This window comes from Plectrocnemia conspersa, unplaced genomic scaffold (assembly GCF_051122295.1).
Source record: "Plectrocnemia conspersa isolate PC_06_02 unplaced genomic scaffold, ASM5112229v1 ptg000003l, whole genome shotgun sequence".
Lineage (NCBI taxonomy): Eukaryota > Metazoa > Arthropoda > Insecta > Trichoptera > Polycentropodidae > Plectrocnemia > Plectrocnemia conspersa.
The window spans coordinates 23,532,824-23,558,300 of NW_028277167.1; the positions used below are offsets into that span (position 1 = coordinate 23,532,824).

The following is a 25,477-nucleotide window of genomic DNA, read 5'->3' on the forward strand; positions in this document are numbered from 1 at the left end:
CCATAAAGAATTAAATCCAAAGTTAACGGAAAATTTTAAGCACTAGGTTTTACAGTAAACATAAAGTATTACTCTAAAGTTTTACGGTATCTGCTTGAGACAATTAATATCAAATGGAACAGATCTGAAAACTATGTTAGACGGTTCGGACGAAAGCTGTCTGAAAGTTTATTATAATTTTAAATAATTAATAAATACTGTAGATACACAATAACTATTATACTGATTTTTTAACGCATAGGATATTAGTATATAAATTATCTTGAAATGACTAGAATCCGCCATTATTTTAATAAACCCATAAGATCAACGATTTAGAAATTATGCGCTGAGCACATCGTATGCTTTCAAGCTGCGTTATTATCTTTTAATTCCCGCAATGACACAACGATTCGCATAACCTTTCGAATCGCATAATTGATGCAAAACGCTTTTCGGCTTCGTGTGAAAACTGCGGACATTATCCGCGGGCTTAGTCACTTTCTTTTTTAGTCGTCAAGGGCATTATCTCTCATGTGCGCGAGAGAACAACACGAAAATAATGGTGTTTTGCCCATATAAAACTTTCATTCGACCACATTGTCTTTAATAGTCGACATATCAATTTATGACCGGCCCGCGGACGAATTTCGGCAAGTCGGGGAGCGAAGACGTTTTAGAAAGTGCAAGCAAAAAGTTGTTAGACCGATATCGAACGGTTGGGTCGGTCTCGAGGGCCCTAAGTACCTTCGGAGGTCGGAGTTTTCACATACAGATGTGTGTGTTTGTTTTATGATGTGATGGGAGAGCGTTTTCTAAACATGTTTTGAGCCACGGTAAAATTGTATGTATCAACATATACAGAATCAATTACTTATAACATAGGTAAATATATATCATTTGCCAATGTAAATCTCTAAAATAGATAAACAGTTTACTTTTAATGTAAAAATGTTTGTAATTAAATGAAATTAATATTAAATCAAAATTTATATTTGGTAATAATTTTGTGTATACTTTTTATAACCCGCAAATTTATTTGCTTGCTATTTAAAAACATATATTTTTTGCTAGTTTTAAGTAGATGTGAAGCTAATTTTGTATCATTAAGAAGTTACGCTACTTATATCTTAAATGCCATACACAAAATTTAATTGAGTGCTATTAGTATTTTTTTATTATTATTGCTCTCATATAAGTAAAAAATATCAGCACCAAGGTCCAAACATTTATTTATGTTCCATTCTCAATAGTCGTATGATTCAAATGTAATGAAAACCAATATTTGCTAATAAAAATGAAAGTATGAATCAATTAATTGTATTATAATAACTTGAAAATATTCTAATTCCTTTAACTATTTGTATAATTGTCTATTGACAATAAGTGATTTTGTAGCCACTTTTTAATTAATAAAAACAAGGCAAAAAGAATAACACGTTGGTAAATACCCAGTGAAATCTTCATTTACTTATTCTATAATAATATGAAAATAATGGCAATGAAAGTTTTAGAAACCATACATGTCATAAAAATTAAATTTAACAGAAGAGCAAAGAAAAATATTTTTCCTTAATATTTCATTAAATATAATTAATTTTACACGTTGTATGTTTAAACATGCCGCAAAGTATGAAAATAAAAATTAATGCACCATAAAATAAAATAAGGACCAACTTGGACAACAATCATTTTAGTTAAATTATGGACTATAATATTTGAGAATTCATCACTGGTATGTTTAATATATATCACAAAAAAGGTAAGGGATTTTGATGTCGTGGTTTGTATCACATCTCTCTTATTTTTTATTTACCTATTAAAAAAAATAAGAAGAATATAAAAACTAACAAGCAACGAAAAAGTTAAAACAAATCCTAAGTGACATAAAGAATTAATCAATACAAGATTATCCAAAAAATAATTGGTTCTAAAGCAACAAGTTATAATCTCTGAGAAGCAACAAAAAATAATGAATCATAAATGGGTAAGAAATAATAAAAAAAAAACCATCGCATTATCTGATCACCTAACAAGCTTAGGGATTTTATGGGTTAAAGTAGATGTTTGATTTGTACACATTACCTGTCGTAGTTTATCAGATATCAGATATCTTATAAAAAAATGTATTTACCTATTAAAAAAAACTAAGAAGAATCTAGAAAGTAATGAAAAAGTTAAAACAAATCCTAAGTGGCATAAAGAATCAGTCAATACAAGATTTTCTAAAAAAAAGATGCTCTCTGAAAAGCAACAAAAAATCAAATAACCACAAATGCATACACTACTAATCAAACTAGAGAATAAAATTAATAAAAAAATAGCCATCGCATCATCTGATCACCTAACAAGTTTTCAAACGATTTTCAGCACCTTGTCTAGAAAAGAAAGAAGAAAATTACAGCTATTTCCAGAAGCTCTAAATCAATTTTACTTTCCTTTAAAGAAAATAAAAATTAAAGTAGTTATTTTTATAATTAAATATTATTGAAGCCTCAAAAGACCTTCTGAGCAGGTGCTTACAATTAATTACAAACATTTTCAATGCAATAAGACTCTACTATTTTATAATACAATGAAAGATGGTACATGTTATCCTTATTCCAAAACCAAAAAATAATCCAGGAGATGTGAAATCTTACAGGTCAATAAGTTTTCTGCCTATTTTATCAAAAATGTTTAAGAAGCTACTACTACATAGAATTAATTTGATACTACAGAAGCAACAGATAATCTCAGGATTTCAAGAGAATATAAATATTGCTTAACAGCTTTCCTGGATATAATTCAAGCTTTGGACAAAGTATGGCATATGAGATTAATCAGTAAAATACAAAAAGCACTACTTAACCACATACGTATATGAAATCATAAAGGTATATCTGAACAATAAATATGATAAAATATTCAATCCAATAAAATCTGATAACACTTCAGGGTAGAGTATTAGGGCCGGTTCTGTACTTAATATAAACAGCAGATTTTCCAACTACAAATAAGACTACCTATGACACCATTGCCTACTAAAATAATCAAGTCATCAATTGTGTACAAAACATGTCTTTAAATAAAATTCCTTATCCTTTACGAATTCGACATAAAAGTATTGCCATATTTATATAATTATCAAGTTCACATATATTTTTCGTAAAACATGAGATTGAGGAAAAGGATTATAATGAATAATAATTTTTAATCAAAGCAAAAAATAGTTAATGGCACTTTATACCTATTTAATTTATAGTATGCATAACATACGTCATTCCTTGAACCAAATGCGACTTAACATTTAAGGCTAAGATACATCTCACTGGTTCGTATTTAACTCATATAATAACAGATAATTAAACTAATACAGTTTATTGAGTAATAAGACATTGAAAAATACAAGCTCGCTAATAAATTACTGTCGTTTTGTTTATATATATAATTACGTTAATTAGTTGTAAGCTAACAAATACAAACACACTAAAAGATAATTCATTTTAATGAGATTTTTACGCTACACAAAAAAATACAGAACAGATTTGTTACAAAATGTTGCAATAACCAACGAAAGCGAGATGAGGTCAATAACAATCGTTCAACAACCAACTCTAAGAACATATTAAACAGCAATTATGCACGCTCGAATGTGGGCTAAGAAGACACGAAATTTTTCATATTGCCACACATGACGCAATTAACATATAACCGTGAATTTTCCTAGACATTCAGTACATTCACAAGAACATGTGTGCACGTTTTGAATGCGCAAAAAATAAATGTGCACATTTTGCGAGTCATCGCCCGACTGACAAGTCGATTGCGATATGAATTAGTTGCATAAATAATCTTATGGCAGTTCGCCGATATATCCGCCCTACTTTCGAACCCTAACTAATTATTAGCTTTTTTCTCATTGATCAACAGCGGAAGATAATGGCGAACACTTCTGCGAAACGATCTATGCGGAAGATCTTCTTACGATGCTTCTCAACACTCGATGTACTAGGAAAAAATATCTAATTTATATAACCAGTTATAGAAAAATAATTTATATATACATATATTTATTTAAAATGAAAAGTTTTACGTGTATTGATTTTTAAACGTTGCAAATTGTATGTTATTTAAGCAAATTTATAATTTCAGGTAATTTGCAGCGATACAAATATGTAACAATTAACTTTTCGATAATTTCGATCGTGCACATCGACCAACAGAAAGTGGAATATCTTGTACGAGAAAGTTGCTTGTTCTCACACATATTTTAATACGCCATTATTAACATTGACATTGGTACCGCTATAAATTTCCAAATTTTCAATATTTGACCTTTAAGAAAAAAATATAAAATTGTTTGATCTAAATAAAAAAGTGGATTTAGGAATAAATTTCATTAGTGTATGAGTGTTTGCTTAATAATATTGAACACGCACAACAAAATTTAAGATTCAACTAACGGACTATTTGAACAGTTAAATCATTAAAACGTAGTCAACTAATTGTATGTATTAAAAGGTCATATTCATATTTATAATTGTATTTATTAACATTAATCAAAATGTATAATAAAACATTTTACATCTAATGAGTGATATTCGTGTTTTATTACTTAGATATATTTGCGGTTTATTTTACCATAATATATAATTTATTATAGCAACTTTGACTTAGTTAAAATTTGCTCTAATATTCTTTAGACTATTTAAAATATAAAAGCATAATTTTAAAATACATAATATATTGAAAATCAGTAAAAGCAATATGATCTGACAAAGCAATCATTTTTTATATTTGTACGTGTGTATTGTCATTTTGATAATAATGAAATCAGTATTGTATCAAAAATCCGATGACACAATATTTCATTATTATTAGCAATTCGTAATAAAAAGTTAAAACTATAAATTGTTTATTGATGTCTCGGTTAAAAAATCCGGAAGTTAAGAAAGGCTAAAATTTAATTAGTATCTTAAACTATATAAACATCATTCAGTAGCAAGACCATATGTTTCATACTTACTAAACACAATGATAAATAATATATAAGCAAAAAAGAGTAAATTCTATATTTAAATACACTTAAACATTTCTTTAATAATGAGTAATATATCTCGCTGTGTGGCCAAGTAAAAATAGCATTTCCTTCAAGGAAAAACTCCGTCCGGCCTTGTATTGCAAATTATCCATGAAATACAAACATACAAACGATCTAATCAAATCGGAATTAGCTTTTCCATAACATAATAAACTGTGTTCCTTTTTGTATATATAAATATTTTTTAGCCTAAGTATAAAATTTTCGAAAGTAACCTGCAGTTTCAAGCTCTGGAATGCTTTATTGATTAGATCGACCATCTGTTTGACAACCCATGAATGGATGTTTTAGAATGTTATGATTAACTTTTCGCAAAAAAGCTCACACACCTGCCATCGAAAGCTAACAAGTGGAAGCTCAGTCAGGGATTGTCGGACAGGTGACTCCAGTCGGAATTTCATCACCAGCTCCGTTCTGACGGAGCTGACTCTCGACTTCCCTCCGGCCACCGAACCGGTCTAAACGACCCACTTTTCAATGTGAACGGTGTTTTCATTTTGAAGGCATACATATCACCGATACAATGAGAGATCGTAATGGAAATTATTGCTTCCACCGAAGGATACGATAGTGTATAAGTGCGCGCGCGCCTAAGGTCGCGCAAGGTAACCGACACCGCGAACGTACTGTTAGATAACCGGGCAGGTATTTGCACCGTGGGCCACATTTTTGAGAAAGTGCCAAACCCAACAATAAGTGGTTCAACTATCCGAGGAATTTGTCGTAAACCACTCGCGGCCATGCGATAAACTTTATTACTGATTATAGTCATTCAGGATTCGATTATAAATTTCAGATGAAAATCAAGTCGACTCAAGTTACAGTAATATAGAATGCAGTAAAATTAATTATTATGTATATAAAACACTCATATATTTGCATATATGTTTAATAGTATTTTGTAAAAGGAATAGAATCAGACGATATTGCCTCCTGTAGAGCTGTCAAAAAAATAGATAAATTATTATTATAAAGAATGCCACCGGTAACAGAGAAACTTAATCTCTTTCTAAATCGTAAATTTTGCGCTAGAAATAAATACAATAATTGTATGCTAATTATCTAAAAGAAGCCACCAGTAAAAATCTTCCTACATATTGTTTTTTCCTTTTCCAAGTAAAAGGAAAAAAATATATATTATAAGAATTAATTATTGCCTAAATAGACAGATCTTATTGAAATAATAATAAAAAAATCAATTTTAGATAAACTTCTACAATACTACAGATGCTTTTATATATGTTACCATATTTTATTTCTGTTTTTTTTTTTTGATATTAATAATAAAAGCACAATTTACAGCTGTGGCCAATTGAAAGTTTCACAGACAATATTTCACGATTTATATTATTAAAATGTATTCTTTCCTTAAAACTTGTTCTATTGTATTTTTTTTATGATCAATTGCATCTTTGGTAATAATTTACAAGATATTTTAACTTGTATAGCCATCTCATTTGCACGTTAGCCTCAGTTATGCAACGACAAAATCACGGAGAAATCTAAACAAATATCGATCACGGTAAAATCTAAAATAATAGCATATCCCGAAAAAAATGTTTCAATTCTAGAGATGGAGTTTAATGGTTCTGTTATTCGAAAATTTATTAAAAAATATCGCAAAACAGGAATTCTACAGAAAGTGCAAGGGGGTGGTCGAGAACACCGCAGATTAAATGATATTATTTATTAAAGATGAGAAAATTTCTAAAATATGTATTAAAATCATTTAAGATCTGATTTAAATAAACAATTAAAAAAATTATAATAATTTTATTTTACGATATAAATATATAATATATTATGTGTTACTATAATATATTAATTCAATAAAAACAGATATTGTTTAAATTATAAAAAATGTGAAGGCCAAAATAAGACACATCTCTCCTGAAGATGCTGAAAGTCATATTTGGCGAAACATTGAGAAGTTAGCATCGATAGAGAAAAATTCGTAAATATAAAAATAAGAATTTTAACCGACATTAAAAAATAAATAAAATAAATCTATGTTACAGCAACAAATAAAAATAATATAATTAATCCATTATTTTTAACTTAACTACAGAGATTATTTTCTTATTTAGAAGATAAAAATGTGCATGCAAGTTATTCTCATACATTTTTGCTAAAATGCAGAAAAAATAATGATTTATATCTGGTTAGAAAATAATTAAAGTTTTAGTACCTAAAGTTAAATGTGCGTATATATGTTTTTAAACTATTTATAATACGTAGACCATGCTTAAAAATGCCATTTATAATAAAAATTTCAGTTAAACTCAAGGACCCTGATTTAAAGATAGTGATTCCACTCTTATTCTACTTAATTCCAAAAAACTAAGGAGACAACGATTTTTTATAAATGTAAACGCTTTGAAGTAAAGTAACGTTTATTTCTGTACTATTTCTGAAGAACCGCCTTCTGATTTGAAACAAGACAAGAATGTAAGAAATCATTATTTATTTATAATCACTAATCACAAGTTCTTTGCTTTAAATATTACCCTAAAACCATTATAAATAGAATGCTGATATATTTTTAGTGTTTTTATGATTTTTTTATGTTAGTCATTAGTGGCGATGTTTCATATTTACATATTGTACGGTAATTTAAAAAAACTCTATAGAAGTAGCAAACAAACATACTAAACAAGCGTTCTTTATTATTTAGCTAAAATAATGCAGATTGAGTTGGAACCGTAAATTAACACAAATATGAATTTATTCTAAAACTATTTCTTGACACAAATGACGGTTCATTTTAAGTAAAATTTCCGGAACGGAATAATTTCATAAATATAGATTATTAAATACCAGTGGTATTGTTAATAACTAATACCCGAAAAACGTGGGTTCGAATCATATATGATATGATAATTTGTGTTTTTTAATTTCCATATCTGGGAGATTGGAATTAGTTATTAGGTTTTCATAGATTTTTCTAATCTAGGTCGTACATATTAGGCATATTTTTTCTTATTAATAAGCTAGTTCATAAGCCTTCTAGATGGGTTCGTCAAAGGATATACACACACAAATTGAATATTATATATCATATCAAAACATGATACAGACAATACCTAAAGTGGTATAGAAAACTCTTGATCGATTTCTACACCTTTATGGTTCAGCAGTGAAATCGAATAGTGTGCCTCACTATGAAATGATAAATGTCTCTCATAATAAAATCGATCGCAAATTTGATCCAATGGAGCGGATAATCTCGCACAATAGCTTCAAGGATCTTCACGCATCACGGATTGGCGTAAAGTCTTCATGGTTTATTATTCAAATTAAACGAATCCAATTGTGTATAGATTTGATATGCCGACGCGAAGCTCGCGGTGTAAAAACGCCATGGAAAATCTCAAGAATGCGCATATATAGTACATAGAGAAATATAAAATTGTTTCACAGGTTCTAATGCGTCTCTGGCGGCTTTAATGTTTTTCGTGTTGTTAACGACCTCACAGTTTTACGAGCAAGGTTATTCACAAAGATGTACCCTTTCGAAAAAAACACATACAAACTACCGAGTGTATAACAATACGTTGTCAAATTGCTCGCTTGAAAAGATCACTAATTTATAAACAAATTAAGTAACATAGTTAGTTGCCTCAAACAGGTACTAAATAAAGATATTTTTAGTGAGTTATAAACCATCGGGTTTATAGCTCACCTTGCTGTCTTTTATGGTACCTATTTTATTTCTTGTTCGTTTATATTGAATACTAACTTTCATCAAATCTTAAGTATGAACAAAATCAAAGGGAAAAATTTATTGCTTCTTCAGCCGCAATCGATATTAAATTTAATTCAATCGATGAATCCACGAACGGACGTTTTATTGCATAACAATACATCAGAGGCATTTGCTACATTATTACGAAACGATATAAATCGATATCGATTGTACACATTTAGAGCAAAAATGCAAATGCGGTTAAAGAAACGTGATCGCCATAACCGCCGACGAGATATTTATTCTTGGCGCATGCAAAAAAACGCAAATGCCAAAACCGCATCCGTATTTTATTTACCATATGCTTTTATGTAACATGACATTTGGGTAAAAAAAACGTGACATGACTTTTTAATTTAAAAGTATCAATCAACAAAGATTTCATAAAAAAAATACAAATACATGCGATGTATATAATCAATATCAGATATGTCCATTTTTATGGTTTGTTTAATCATTAAGTAAATACAGAAATGTAGAGGATATAAGTATATATGATGTAAGACTAGCCTTAAAAATAATTTTAAAGTGCAGACTAATTTCTATATTTATACAATGAAATTATGAATATAAATTTACAATATTATGTTTTAATATTTGCTCATAAGCATATAATTATAATTAAGACATGTTTTAAAAAACTTAATGTATGCAATGCAAAGAAAATTCGTGTTATATTTACATTTATCCATTAAAAGAGAGTTCTTCAGAACTAGTAGATGTAAATCTCTATTTAGCTCTTCATAAGAAATGTTTTATGCCACATGTTAATGACCTAGCTTGATTTTCATATATTATAAGTGGATCTAAAATTTGACTAAAAATGTCAGAGAGGTGCTGATATAATTATATTTTACACGAGATTTTTAGAACTCTTAATAAAAATTTAATTAGGAAAAAAATGTATTGTAACAAATTTCGGAATAGATATTACCAAGTACTTCATAAATAGATGTAACATTTATTTTAAGGCTAAGAAATCAGCAATATCCTTTTTCGACTGCTTAATAAATACTTAAGCGATGCTTTTGATTTCAATGTCTCAAAGTCAAGAGCTTCAACACACCATTAAATCGAGTAAGGTTTTAAATGAGAAAATTAGAAGTGTTTATGTTGAGAGCAGTAAATATACAAAATTTTATATTTTTGTAATATAATTAAAATTATTTTTTTATCCTTAAAAATTACCTATTTTTGTAAGCTTGAAAAGGAAATAGCAATAATCATACAGTTCTCTAATATATTTCTGATGCATTGAAACGTAATTAAATATTGATCAAGGTTTTGTGCAAAACACATTGCTTTCTTTGGAAGATTTTGAAGCTTAGATGTTGTGAGCAGAATATTTAAGAGTAACTATGAATAAATATTTAATATATTTTATATTGCATTATATTTTATATACAGATATAAATAATAACTAAAAAATATAATCCTTAGCAAAAACAGTAATTAAAAAAAGATAATCTTGTATAAATAAATATAGATAAAGCTCATTGTGATATAAATATATTTAAGTTTTTTTAAGATTTGTGTATGATGTCTTAAAATGAGCTTGAGCTTTAAAAATTTTCCATTATGGTGAATTTTAAATTAAGTTTATTATTAATACATCAAAAATTAAAAGCTAAGGAGAGAGGTTGAAAAGTGTTTTATATCCTTAGGGTCATATAGTAAAACTGATGGTATCAAATATATTACAAATTACTATATATAATTTAATATTAATAAATCAAATTTTATAATATAATATAAATTATATATAACTACTCTTAAAAATTAAAACAATAAATTAAATAATTAATATAATACGTAAGAAAAGCAGTAAGTTAAATTATAATTAAAGAAACAAATCTCGTAGCAATAAATATACATAAAGTTCATTGCGATATAAATATATTTGTTATTTTTCAGATTTTTCAGATGATGTTTTAAAATTAATTCAAGCTTTTTCCAATTTTGTAAATATTTTATGCATCAAAAATAAGGCTAAAAATTTCCGAAAAAGTGTTTATATATGACCAAAGCAAATATTAGAACAGAACAAATATCAGAGAAAGTTGAAGAGTTCATCTTTTGTTGCAGCGTCTTTAAGAATAACTGAAAAATTATATTTATACAGATGAATTTAAGTATTTAAAAGTATTTAAAAAAAATAATATACTACAAATACAATTTTACAGATTTTTGTATGATTTTTTATATATACTTAAACATTAAATCAGACCATTTGGATGGAAAATCAAAAGTGATAATATATTTCTGTGTCCTAAAGTACAATTAAGCAATTTTTTGAAAGAATGATATTAAATACAATATAAATATATATCAAAGAAGGGATGGAATAGACAAAGAGATGTATATAAGAGTAACTATGCAAAATTGTATTTAGATGGATCAAAGGGTGTGAGATTAAATTGCAGAGATATCAACATGCATTACATTTACCTGAGTAAATAAATATTATAGACTTAAAACAATAATATAAGTTAATAATATATTTACATAGTTTAATAGTTTATGATATACATAAACAATTTTTTTCAGATTTGTGTATTTATATTAAGATATTTTAAAAACAGCTTGAAACTTTAGTTAACTCTTCTTTAGAGCATAACTCATATTAAACACAAGTCAATAAATAAAATTTAAATTATGTATGTACATTTATAGCAAGTATAACATATTTTTTCCAGTAAACGATTTTTATATACTTTTTTCAAGAATATAGAATACTGAAATATATTTTTTTTTTTTTTTTTTAGTATTTATTTGCAATGAGCTCTAATATTTGTTTTCTTTAATTATATGTTTTTCTTAAATAAAACAAAATGTCAGTACGCTTTTATCCTTGTTGTTGATTTGCGTGAAACCTATCTACATGGATAAACCATATACGGCGAATCTCTCTCGGCTCCCGGTCGAGCAACTTCGAAACTCACCACGAAACTATGTTAGTGGCAAAATGGAGCCTTTTGTACGCACGCGATGTCTCTTCAATCAGGTTTTTATTACGAAAAAAGGTGTGTAATTTATACGAGAAGCTTGCAAAAATGAAATTATTAATAAATTAGCCATGAAACCCGCGTCATTACCAACGCAAATAATGGATTTAAAACAAATTGCTAGTCGCACGCGCTTAATGTGTATCAAGCGGCGTTAAATGAACCGCCGCTAACCAAATTTCTAAAAAAATATCCATGTTCGCCTTCGTGACCAGACGTTTTGAACCAAAACTCTCTAATCGGCAGATCTGAAGCCAATTACGTCCCGAAAGATAGCCCCGCGGAGGAGCCCAAATATAATGACGAAACTTTAAGCCATCGACAACACCATAAAAAAGCTCTCACGTGCGACCTTTTTCACCCGACTGACCTTGGAATCACCTCTGAAAATCTACGTAAAAATCCAGTATACGTTTCTCTTTAACTATATAAGATAAAAATGCAGCCTTTCTTTTTTCTAATTATCGATTAAACGCTCGGAGCTTTCATTACAAGTCGTCTTTAAGCGACGCAACTTTGTATTAAACTGGTTCGGTTCAACGCTATCGATACTGATTTATATATAATACTTTTTACAAGAACGCTAAAAAATATTGTGAGAACGTTTTCAATGAACAAATCGAGTAACCATAAATGATTTGCTAAGCTCAATAGATACCAACGAGTCATTGAAATCAAACATTTTTTGCACGCTCGATTGCTAGCATAAACAATGGGAGTAAAAACGTGCAAAATTAATCATACTAAATAGAAACATCGCTTCCAATCAATTGTTTTCCCACCGTGAATTGTATGCCGAATTAAAAAAACTTTCAATAATCAATATCAAGCAACATACGTATATAAATTGTATCGGATTTTGGGTTATTTAAAAAAAAATATACTTAGCCTTGTGCTAAACTGTAATACACTACATAAATTTACAAGTACATGTTAAATATAATACAAAGGTATAACGCCTCAGTATCAGTGAATATAACCTGTGAGCTACCTTCAAAACGTTTAACGTATGTAATTCAAATTATTAATAAAACATTTAGAAAGGCGACACGTACTATCAATTTAATTGTAAGAAGTAAAAAATGGATTGATACTGTATTTGATTGTGTAATCTAGAGCAAAATACTTTTTTAATAAATGTTCTAGTTAATTTGCATTAATTATAATATAATATTGCAACAATATTTCTTTATAATATTGTCAAAAAAATAGAATCGATTAAATTTATACACAAAGATGTGTTAAATTTGAAGCTATTTTATATATGCATGTATATCGTTGATTATATATTTGAGAAAACTATTATTTATTGTATTAAAAACGTTTTTTTAGATCAAGATTATAATTATAAAAATTAAAAATGTGAAAATTTTATGTTTAAAAATTAAATTTGTTCGGTATTTTTGTACTTTATAAATCAAATCTAATGTGACATTTTTATTTTCTGTGAAGCGTAGCTATATATTATATATGTATTAAATCACAGAAATTGCACTAAATACCATTTTTTTGTCACAATAAAAAATAATTTGCGCTGAATTGATTAATTTTCAAGCTTTAAAAAATACGTTTTTACTATTAAAAATATATATTAAATTAATGATAAAAAATATTTAACTAATAACAATTTAAACAAAAAACTACATATACATACGTATACATTGACACGATACTTTTATTAATACAGATATCAGAAAGTATCTTTTGGCCGACCTTGTATGTTACATAACACATACAATCGAAAGCTTATGCAAACGCATCAATCTTCCGGTCGAATCAACAATACGAATTAGATTACAGATATTAAGATCTTGCATGTGATACAAAATCACGTGCAATTGTCATGCCCAAGAACAACAGAGAAATTCGCTTTCTATGATCATCGCATGCGCCAAACCGAGCCTTATCTTAATTACGCTCACAATTAAAAGGATAGTAGTCAAAAGCACATGTATACAATTAAGTAATATAGCGCAGAAATGTTTTATAATATAATATAATGAAATGCAAAATTATGCAATCGACCCTGCCTCTGCATTATGGCCACTGATCTGCATACGCCTATGAACTGGTTTGCGCTTATCGTTTTTATTTTGTGTCCGATATAATAAATTTAGAACATGTCCTTACCTTTTTAGATAAAATCCACGATTGAGAATCACTTTATAATTTAATCACTAATTATATATTATTCACTGTTTTATCGGTCATTTCAATATTATTATTAATCGATTGATTTATTAGTCACAAATAAATATCACAATAATTAATTGATCTTTCGCCGGTTATTGAAATGTAACGCAGGAGAGAGCAACGCGCGAGCGAGACACGAACCCGACCGTCTACGGAGCAGAGCCAGTAATACTGAAGGTAGTTCGGCAACAGCCTCCAACGCCGCGAAGGACAGTAAGAGGTGGTAGTCTAAGACAAAAAGGCGTTTTGTTTCCTTCCACAACCACTCCATGCTCGATTAACCATTAGCGGAACGCGGCGGGGTGTTATCATTCGTGCCCCGTAATAATTGTAACGAGACACCCGATACAAGGAACGATTTATACAGGACTAAATATTTTTTTTTCTCTCGAAAAACATTTGAATCTTATTTTTTTTTAATATTCATCAAATGAATAATAAACATATTATAATATATTTTCATAATTAATTGCTAAAGAAAAGAATAATATTATAATATAAATTGAATTTCTTTAAATTAAATTTAAGTATTTAAAAGAGTGTTTTCGCCACAATTTTATTTAATAACTATTTGGCATACTCTGTTATTATATAATTGATATTTCAAATGACTGTTAACCTACTTTGTGTTGAACATCTTGTATTATTCTGACACACAAAAATATTAAACAAATATAGAATGTCTATTATTAAAATTAATTTATTTAATGCTACTATATTATGCAATAAAACATATATTATACTTCTATACAGATGATCAAAATTAATAATAAGCCAAAAAGCGATTAAATGTTTCTCTGCGGGTTCGAAATAAATATCATTTTGTTTGCAACAAAAAGCTTCAAGATGTAGAGAGTCTAACCGCAATATTTAAATACCGAATCACTTAATCAAATATCTGTAATATTCGTTCATATGTGTAGCGGAAAATTTCAAAATGAATAATCGACACTGATGTATTTTCAACAACGCAGGTAGTCAATTTTTTTGCAATGTACCATTTTTTTTTGTAAATCTTATGATATGTATAACAATATAAGCATGACAGTTAAATACTCATATGCAGATAATCTAAAACAATTTTAAATGATACATATTTTATTATGAATAAACAATCTAAATAAACCATAAAATGATATAATACATTAAATTTCTAATTACACTTTATATATTGTAGAAAGTGTAAAAATAACTACCTCAATTAGTTTAGCCATTTGCAATAATGCGATATTTATTATTATTAAAAATTACGGCAGATTGTAATCGTGTATGAAGTGTTAAATATAGCATTAAGTAATCAAATATAACGCCACCCTGTACTTTCTACGTTTTAATTAATTGCATCACGAGATGTTTGTTTATTTTTGCTTTAACACGTGCGTCACGTAAACAACAGCGGCATTCATATCAATTAAAAGACTCATGCGTGAAATTGCACGTGAAAATATCACGCTTTAGACAATTTTATTTTTTCTTAATGTGCTGATTTCACTCACTTCATAGAAAAATTATATTTAAACACACATAATGCACATTCGATTTCATGCTAATATCATGATGTTTACGATCGCGGTCGGCAGAAGATTTCTAAATGCATAGAGATGTGCAAAGAAGTACGTGAGAATAAACCGGTTAATTCATAGACTGGTAACAGTGGCAGATTTAGAATTTATGACTTTTACGAATTCAGAAAAATGAAGTTTTAAAATAAAGATTAGGAAATCGTTTTAATGGGAAAAGTTCAGAACAAAAATCCTTCAATACGACAGCAGACATAAAGTGCTTATTTACCTTTCAATGTCAATTCTCTACACTATTTTTTTTTAACTAGAAGCTAAAAGATGAAAATTGGTATTCCTGAAGCTTTTAAAGCCCTTAAAATAACAGCTTATAGTGCTAAGAGTCTTAACTAAATAATGTATTGTATATTATTTAGTCTTTAAACAAACAAAAAATATTTTCTGTATATGTTTCATATTTATTTATTAATTTATTTAGCTTAATAGCTAATCTTTACATCAAACAACTTTAAGTATATGAACATATATAAAAAATACACAATAGAAAATAAAAATATACACTAATAAGACTTAATATTATAATTTATTTCTATATGTACGAAGGTGTTTTTTAATTCCATTTATGAAACCCGTTATATTTTTGCTTTTTCGGATTATTCTTGGAACACTATTATACAAATCAAAACCTCCGTACATAACTCCCCTAGCCGTACTCGTTTTCTTATACTTATCTATCTTTAAATTTTCTTTATTTCTAGTATTATATTTATGTACATCTCTATTTCTTATTAAATACTTATTAAAATATACTGGTAACATATTATTTTCTGACTTATATATAAATACTAAAACATTCATACTCAATATTTCTTGAACATTCAACTATTCTAATCTATCAATCATACTTTTACAACTAGTTTATCTATTTTTATTTAAGATTACTCTCATTGCCCTATTTTGTAATTTTTGCAACATTTGTTTGTCTAATTTATTTAGCATATTTAATATTGTTGCACAATAATTAAAATGGGGCAATATTATACTATTGTAAATTTTTTTTTTGTATTTATACCTAATATATTTCTTAATCTAGATAATAAACCTATTTTTCTACTAATTTTTTTTAATATGTAATTACAATGTTCTTTAAAATTTAATTTTGTATCAACAATTACTCCTAAATATTTTATATTATTCACTATTTCTATACTAGAGTTATTTATTACTATTTTGGTACTATCATCTAACACATTTTTATAATTAATAAACATACATTTAGTTTTATTCTCATTTAATTTAAGTACATTATTCTTTAACCATATTTCTAATATACTTAATTCATTATTTAAATTATTTACAATTTCTTTAATGTTATCACCTATGCAATACATGAATGTGTCATCCGCAAATAGATGAATTTTACATTTTTTCACGTTATTAACTATATCATTAATATACAAAACAAATAACAATGGTCCCAATTTAGACCCTTGTGGTACTCCATAAGACACTAATTTCTTTTTAGAATATACATAATTTATTTTAACTTTTTGTTTTCTTTTATGTAAGTAATTATTAAACCATCTTAAAACTATATCACTTATACCTATACTCTCCAATTTCTTTAACATTATTTTTCTGTCTATTGTTTCGAAGGCTCTCTTGAAATCCAAGAAAACTGCTCCAATGATTTTGTTTGTATCCTTAGCCAACAACCAATCATTTATCACTACTTGTAATGCAGTTCCAGTGAAATGTTTTTCTCTGAATCCCAATTGTTGTTCACATATTATGTTTTGAGAAGTAATAAATTCCTTTAATTGTTTGATTACTACTTCTTCTATTATTTTTTCTAAACACGGTAGCATGTTGATTGGTCTCATTTCTTCAACTTTTTTACTATTTTTTATTTTAGGTATAGGTACATTAGTAGCAATCTTTAAATTTTCAGCCATTTCTCCTAAGGAGAGTGCTTTATTTATTAAATAATTTAATTTAGTTCCTATTATTTCCCATGTTTCTTTAATTATATTTATATCTAGTTCATCAGTACTAGTTCCTTTTTTAAATTTACATATTATGTTATGAATTTCATCTAATGATACTGATTTAAATTTACTAAATTTTACAATTATTGCTTTATTATTATATTACACTAAATTACTAATCTTTGGTATTAAATTCACAATTTCTTCTATGCTCTCAATGTAATATGTATTCATTTTTTCTGCCATTATATAAGGATCTTGATATATATTTCCATTAATTTCCAATTTTATTATGTCGTTTTTCTGAGTTATTATATGTGATAAATCAATATTTTATTAGCTAGACTTAATTTGAGAAATCATTTTTTTTACCATTTAAGAACATGTGCAAAATGATATGTAATGCTACAGATACAAATACGCATATATAATACGTATTTTTAAATAAGATTTTATTTGTGTACTCATCCTAAAGAACCGCCCTCTGATATATGTATTTAATTTTAACAGGAATAGCTCTCTCTTTCTAACTATTAGCATAAGCATATTTTATGCTTCGCTTGCTTTATATATCCAATTTTTATATATCAATATATAATAAAAGCTAGGAAGCGTTTTAAACAAACTAAAATTATTAATACAGTTTATGATTGATTTATATACTTTTCACTTATATTACACGCTTGATAAAATACTATATTTTCACTATAAAAAGTGCAATTAAAACACGATTAGCTATTTTTATTATTAATATCAGTTATTAATAACGGCTGTCAAAGTAACAAGTAAACAATAATTTACGGTTAAATTAACCTCCCGACACGCTCGCATTCTCGCTGCCTTATCATTCGCTCTTTCACACCACGCGAAAGAGTTATGCCAAAGCTATCAATAGACCATTATTCGCATTTGTATATCCTTTAAAAATTGCAAATCATACTGCGAGAGTGTTTCACTCGCCGCCGCCGGTTCATCGACATGGATGTTATTAATCATACCACATTTTTTACATACATTGTCCGATTGTGCGAATCGTCTTTAGCACTTTCAGAAGGATGTTATCAATCGTCGTGCTCGTTTTTTTTTTTTATTTTACTTTATTACCACGCCTGCTTTATATTGTATTTGACGGTCGTGCTACGAGCTTATTCATGTGCAACATAAAGCTTCGACTCTTTCAAACGCCTATTTCCTTGAACGCCCATGATGCCTCTTCCCACCGAGGAGAATCGCGCCGATACTACGATTATTTGATTTATTATATTTCAAAATATCTCTTTATCGAGATCTTGAACCGGATTCCTAACAGCCATTATCGGAAGAACACCAGCTGAGTGTTAACGTATAAAAAACAATAACAAAAATAAGATAATACGACTCTTAATCAAATTTAAATTTACTTTATTATCAAACATAACTAAACTAAACTTTAATTTAATAAAGAAATAAAAAAGATATCATAAACTTTTTTATTAAATCCCGAAGAATAAAAAAATATTTTCTTATGACTTAAAAATATATTTTTTTTATTTTTATAAATAAAAATTATTGGTATATAACCCAACAGGATGTTGATTTTTCTTAGTTAATTTTTCAATGATTAATACGCATGTTTTCTAATAAAAAAAAAATACTACATGTTACTAAGACACGTCTTATTATCGTTTATCCAACAATGCCTAAACCCAGTGAGATCATGCCTAAGAAATAAGTTGACCTCAAGGTTAAGTAAAAAAAAAACGTTTTCACTTAGCATTAATTTCAAAAAAGCCCCAACAAAACAAAACCGTTTCTCTTTTCATAGACAAAGCCGAACGATCATAAAAGATTGATTCAAGTATCGAAAGGAAATTATTTCTAAACCACGACCCATATGAATCCTTCGTTTAAACCTCGTAATTACACGTTTTATTTATCGCAAAATAAATGCATTGTGGCTTATGATACTTAATGACTATGATTACGTATTGTTTTATATGCATATATACTATCGTGATCAAATCATCATATGTATGCATTCTCTATAAATGTATATTAATATATTCGCGCACAAATAAATAGGTGCATATGCACGTACATATACGGCAAATGTATAAGTAACACAATAAATTTATTACTCGGATCTTAGCGTAGGCCGTTGAATCATCTAATGCTTCACTGGTCGAGGGTAAATTACCATGCAAATATTCCATAAAGTGAGGCGTTCTGAAAACGCACAAGTCTGGAGCAAAAAGCCTGCAGGAGAGAGGCCGGTTTTGTCAGATATCTGACACACAGTGAAGTCTTGCAATTTCGATATTAACCCTACACATACATGATATGTATGTGTTGAATTAAAAATATCAAAATCAGATTCTACAGCTATTAAACATGAGAAAAAATTGAATTAACCAACATATTAGTATTTATAAAAAAATAAACTTTAATGTATTTTCGAATCATTCAGATCTAAAATGCATTATTCAGATTAAAGCTGACATTTCAATGAATGCAAAAAAAGCCATGGTCATGAATTTCTAGCAAATATATGCACTAGACCATGGTTTTACAAACTATGTAAACAGCCTAAATAGATATTTCACAAAAATTTGGAGTAAATTAATAAAAATGTTAGTCGTGCTAATACATAAAAATTGTTCATAAATCTGATACAAAAGCTTGAAAATATGTGCTAAATATTCAACATTGATGTGTATAAATTCTGGATGGAAAAACTTCATATGTCGAAGTGGGATTTTCTAAATATATTGCAACAAAAACAAAATACAGAAATAGACTCGACGCCACAGCATATATGAGAAAACAACTGACCAATATTGTGCCTGATATAAAAAAATATTGTAATTTAAGAAACCAAAATCATTAGGAGTTTTATTTATTTGCATTTTTATGTTTATTAAATAAATGATATTTCTTTAATAACATTTTTTGTTTTTATTTATACTAATACGAATTACCCAAAATGTGTTCCGCCAAAATTTTCGGATTTGCCAAGTGTTCCGTCGCTGAAAAAGTTTGGGAAACCCTGCATTAGACAATAAAAAAGAGAGTTAATTGATTCCCATTATCGTTATTATGAAATAGTTATATTTGTAAGCAATTCTAATAATTCCCTAGATACCATCATTTGCATAGTTTAGCACAGCTCGAACTAGATACCATTTTTCAAGTTGTACGAATAAAACAGGCAATTGATAGAGCAATAGCACCGCAGACCGGCCATGGAATGGTAGTCTCGAGTAGTTTTGCGGCGCTGAAGCCTCCGGGGTAACAGCAATTATCGGCCAAGTCCATGTCTTGACTGGTACTTCCGCGGCTAGATTGCAGGACTGCAACACCGACAAAGTCCTACGCCCGACCACGTTTTCTAAACCCGTTCTTCTGCGAACGCAGAAATTCGGCGGCGGGCCCAATTCCGCGAATCGGGCCAATTAGCGAAAAGGCTAGGGTAGTATTTCCTTAGGTCTCTTTCTCTCTCGTTTGAAAGAGCAAAACGACCGCTTCAGATGCTTTCAACAGAGATTCGCAGATTAGATACGAGGCGCTGGCTCTTTTTATTACATTGTAAATCTTCCCCTGTAACACACCATAATAGTTTCATACTTCAGTGTTCACGCACACGCTAACGTTAAGCAAATTAATGGGTTTTGTTTAAGGATTGTGCGTTATAAATGTCTGCAAGTAGTTATGTAGCTATTAAACACTTAACACCTTTCGAAGTTTACACGCGATTTACGATCGATCGCTCGGGTGGGTTGTTGCTGAAATATTATGTATTGCGATATTGTTGTAACATAGGGTGTGCGAAATTAATCTCTTTGATAATAACGAATTACTACTGTAGAAAATATACACTACAAAGCAAATAAATTTATAAAAACATTTCTAAGCTATTTCCACTAAAATTAAGTGAAAATAGCTTAAGAAATGTTTAGAGGAATTAATGCATATTTTTAGCTAAAAGTCATTGCAATAAACAATATCATTTAATATATAATTACAAGAACCAGGGCTTTTTCTATCATGTAACGCATCTTTTTTACGGTAATTTTACTGTTTCAAAAGCATTTTTTACAGAATACACTATGTAGCGATTGACAATCTGCAGAACATTTTCTTTTTAATTTCTACTTAAATATGCCGTTATTATTATATTTTTTTTATTTACATGTGTAAAATCTTAAAAATGAAAGAAAATAACGGTTACTTCTCAACTGCCAGTTTCATTAAAAAAGGTCCAAAGCAATAACTGAAACGACGATAGAAAATATGAAAATATTAATGCAAATTTAATGCAATTTTCTGAATCATCTCAAGCTGATCTTGAGGAGCAAGGCAGAACTCAAAATGCTGGTCAATATAGCAAAAAAATCTATGGTTGAACATACACAAAATAAAGCCTTGCAGAAATGTAACGACGATGGGAATGAAAAGCTCCAAAGAATAGGCCAACAATGAAATCACATATTCAGGGAAAAAGCTATAAACCTCACCATAAATAAAAATTCGATCACAGAGAATCTGCTGCATATAAAGCAGCGTTATAAATTATTGCTGAAACCGTAGAAAGAATGATTAAAAACATTTATTTTTATTTTTGATCATGAGATAAAAAAAAGTTTTGCTCAAAAAATTAATGATTTAACATACATGAAATTAAACTTAACTGCACACCTTGCAGAAACGCTGGAACTCTTGAAACTGAAAGACGATGGTAAGGAAAATTTTCAAAGATTGAACCAACAATAAAACAACATATTCTGGGAAAGATGAGAAGCTTGAATAAATCGATCACAGAGAATTTGCTGCATTCATAGCAAATATTTCTCAAACCGAAAAAAGAACGTTTGAAAACATTTTTTTAATATCGCAATAAAAAATTGGAAGTGCATGTAAAATAAAACTCAAGGATTCTATACTTAAAAGTATCTGCAAAAACAGAATGGAATTGAAATAGCTAGTATCATTCATTTAACAAACGCTTTGTGAATCATATAAGTTATGAAATAAGAAAAAATGTGTTTAAAGAAGTTGTTTAATAGAAAAATATAATTTCATTGCTAATTAATGGAGCAACTACCATAAGCAAAAAAACACTCATTGAGTAAGTTTGATGCTGTATCGAAAGTGTTGGAATGAATTCAGCGATTAATTTATTTTTATACTTAATGGAAATTGAAAACGTATAGGTAAAAGCAATATTTGAGTCTTTACTCCAATGTCTTAATTTTTATGGAATTACATTATTTAAAAAAAAAATAGTTTCGGTGGCATACGATGTTGGGATGTAAAAGTGGATTGAAAAAATCCTGACAGATAAATTTCCTTCCATCTAATCTGTGATTAACATATTTGCATTGTGCTAATCGCAGATTAAAATGATCAGTAAGCTATAATGTAAAGAAAATTTATTTCAGAAATCATTGGACTCAAATCTTTTATTGATAAACTTTATTTTTTATACATTTATGTGCAGAACCACTAGGCATTGAGGTGCTGAAAATTAGTTTCAAGAACACGATCGTTTAGTTTCGGCTGTCAAATAATTTTAAATCTCTTTTAATTAAGCGATAAATTATCCTACAATAGATAAAAATGATAAGTATACTTGCAATGGCTTAAGGAAAAAATATCATCTGCAGCCTCTTTTTTGGACGTGAAGCAGTACAGAAAAAATATTTTTTAACAGAAACATAATTTCAGCTTTTTCCAGGGCGGGTGCAAAAGTTATCCAGTCAGTGATCGTTTTTTTTTTAATTTTGATTTCATTAAGATTCATATTATATTTTAATATTATATGTATTTCATTAAATTAGATGCATTTTTCTGAGTAAATTTTAAGGGCGGGGAGAAAATGCCTCTACCTGCCTCTCCCCAAAAAGACGTCACTGTTTAGAATCAACAAATGTAATAAAATCGTTCCGTCACAGTGGAAACAAATAAAATTATATTATTTTCTGTGTTTAAATATATAATATTAATTATTTATAATAAATTATTAGCAATATAATTAATTGCTAATTTGTCTAATATTAATAAAAAAACAATTATATATCAGTTGTTGTCTGAGCAGTGGCGTAACTAGGGGACGGGGAAGGATGGACCGCCCCGAGCGGAACTTGCTTGGGGGCGTCATTTTTGCGATGGAAAGGCCGTTCCTATAATGTGTTTTTTCAACTGCGTTAATAAATATATACTCATGAATAGCTAAGAACTAAAATAATGAACTGGCCGAAAACTATTTACATATTTCTTTAAACATTTTAGCTTTTTTTAGGGGGGAGGCAAAATTTGACTAGTCAGTAGTCGTTTTTTAAATATTTAAATTTTATTAAATAACATTTTTTGGGCAAATTCAAAGAGGAAGGCAAATCGAACCTGCTCCAAGCCCCCAATGTCCTCCCGTTTAGAATCCACGTAATCGCAGTGGAAACGCTCGGCTATCAAGTGTTCATTTTAAGACATTTTATAACAATATTACAAATCGAATGAAGCATATCTAAGCCGAATTTTGACCAATAGGATAGCGAAAAAACAATTATCCCTTCTCAGAAATCAAAAATCCACGACAAAAGCAATAGAATCCTGCCGTCGCAGTGGGAACACTCGATTATCAAGCGTTTATATTAAAACTTATTATAACAATATTACGAGTGAGAATCAAATAAAGCACATCTAAACCGAATTTTGACCAATAGGAGAGCGCAAAAAACAATTATCGCTTCTCAGAAGTCAAAAATCCACGTCAAAAGCAATAAAATCGCGACGGCGCCGACACGATTTTATTGCTTTTGACGTGAATTTTTGCCTTCTGAGAAGTGATAATTGTTTTTGCGCCCTCCTATTGACCAAAAATTCGGTTTGAATATACTTTGACCAATACTCGCATATCAGAAATCCTATTAATATTGGCAAGGATAACTAAAACATAGTGTAATATCGAAGTGCAGACTAACTATGGAGCAATATGCGAGATGCGACGTCTGTCTGTACTTTTTATTATGATTATTTCCAAAATATGATAAATTTAGTTTAATTTTATATGCGCTTCGTGGCACAGTAAAATTTATTAATTTAATTTAAATGATAGTTGAATATAATTTTCTTTATTAAAAATATTGACAAGATGTGAGTTTCGACATTTTTTTAAAAAAAAAAGCTCTTTAAGAACTAATACAGCAATAAAAAAAACTATAATTTTCTTAAATCAAAACTGCTAAGGCTTAAGGAAGCTACACAAATGCTGCTAGATATTACCAGCAACAATTTTGCGAGTATTGTATGTTAACAGAAATAAATAGATGGGACATTCAATGTCTACATAAATCAGTTGAACTCAAAATTTTATTTATTCTTGTTTTATTTCCTGCAATTTATTTTTTTATTTTCTACACCCTTTTCATTAACGAAAGTCTGTCCTCTGTCTCAAACTCTATACTATAATATCTCCTGTAAGATTTCCCGAATCGGGATCCGAAAACGGAATAATTGTCCTGGGGTAACAATGAAGCTTTTGCACATCATTAAAAATTTTAAATGGTACAGATTTCTATGTATAATAATTATTATACATAATATTAAATTTTTATTGGTAATTTCACATTATTATTCTGTGGTCTTAATAATTTTATAATATTTAACACTTAATGTACACCCAGTACACAAGTCGAGCAAAAAATGACAAGCAATGTTTACTAGTATTTTTTTCGCGTTTAGGTCAATTAATTATTTTGTAATCGACGCGTTAATGAGTGCCACGGTCCGGTCGGCAGGACGTAATTGTTTTAAGTTTGCCCATAAGTCGTATAGACAATGATAAATGTTTCTTTGTGACCAGAAATGACCTTAACCTTTCGTGATTGTATCTGCCCCTTGAGCAAAAATCTCCCATGAAACCGGAGAAATCTCTTTCATTATTTGCTTTAATCGAGTTGTTATCTTTATTTATGGGGCTTCGCAAACAT

At 28.6% G+C, this 25,477-nt stretch overlaps 1 protein-coding gene across 4 annotated transcripts in view; it reads right to left on the reverse strand.

The window, feature by feature from the left end:
- chas (chascon) overlaps positions 1-25,477 on the reverse strand; it is a 155,105-nt gene that overhangs the window by 46,867 nt on the left and 82,761 nt on the right. Inside the window, exon 1 of one of the 4 annotated variants that reach the window (XM_088183519.1) lies at positions 13,943-14,220. The exons of the other annotated variants lie outside the window; for them this stretch is intronic. The gene's annotated coding sequence lies outside the window, so the exon portion shown is untranslated. Of the gene's footprint in view, positions 1-13,942; positions 14,221-25,477 lie in introns of those variants that run through there. 4 annotated transcript variants of the gene reach the window in all.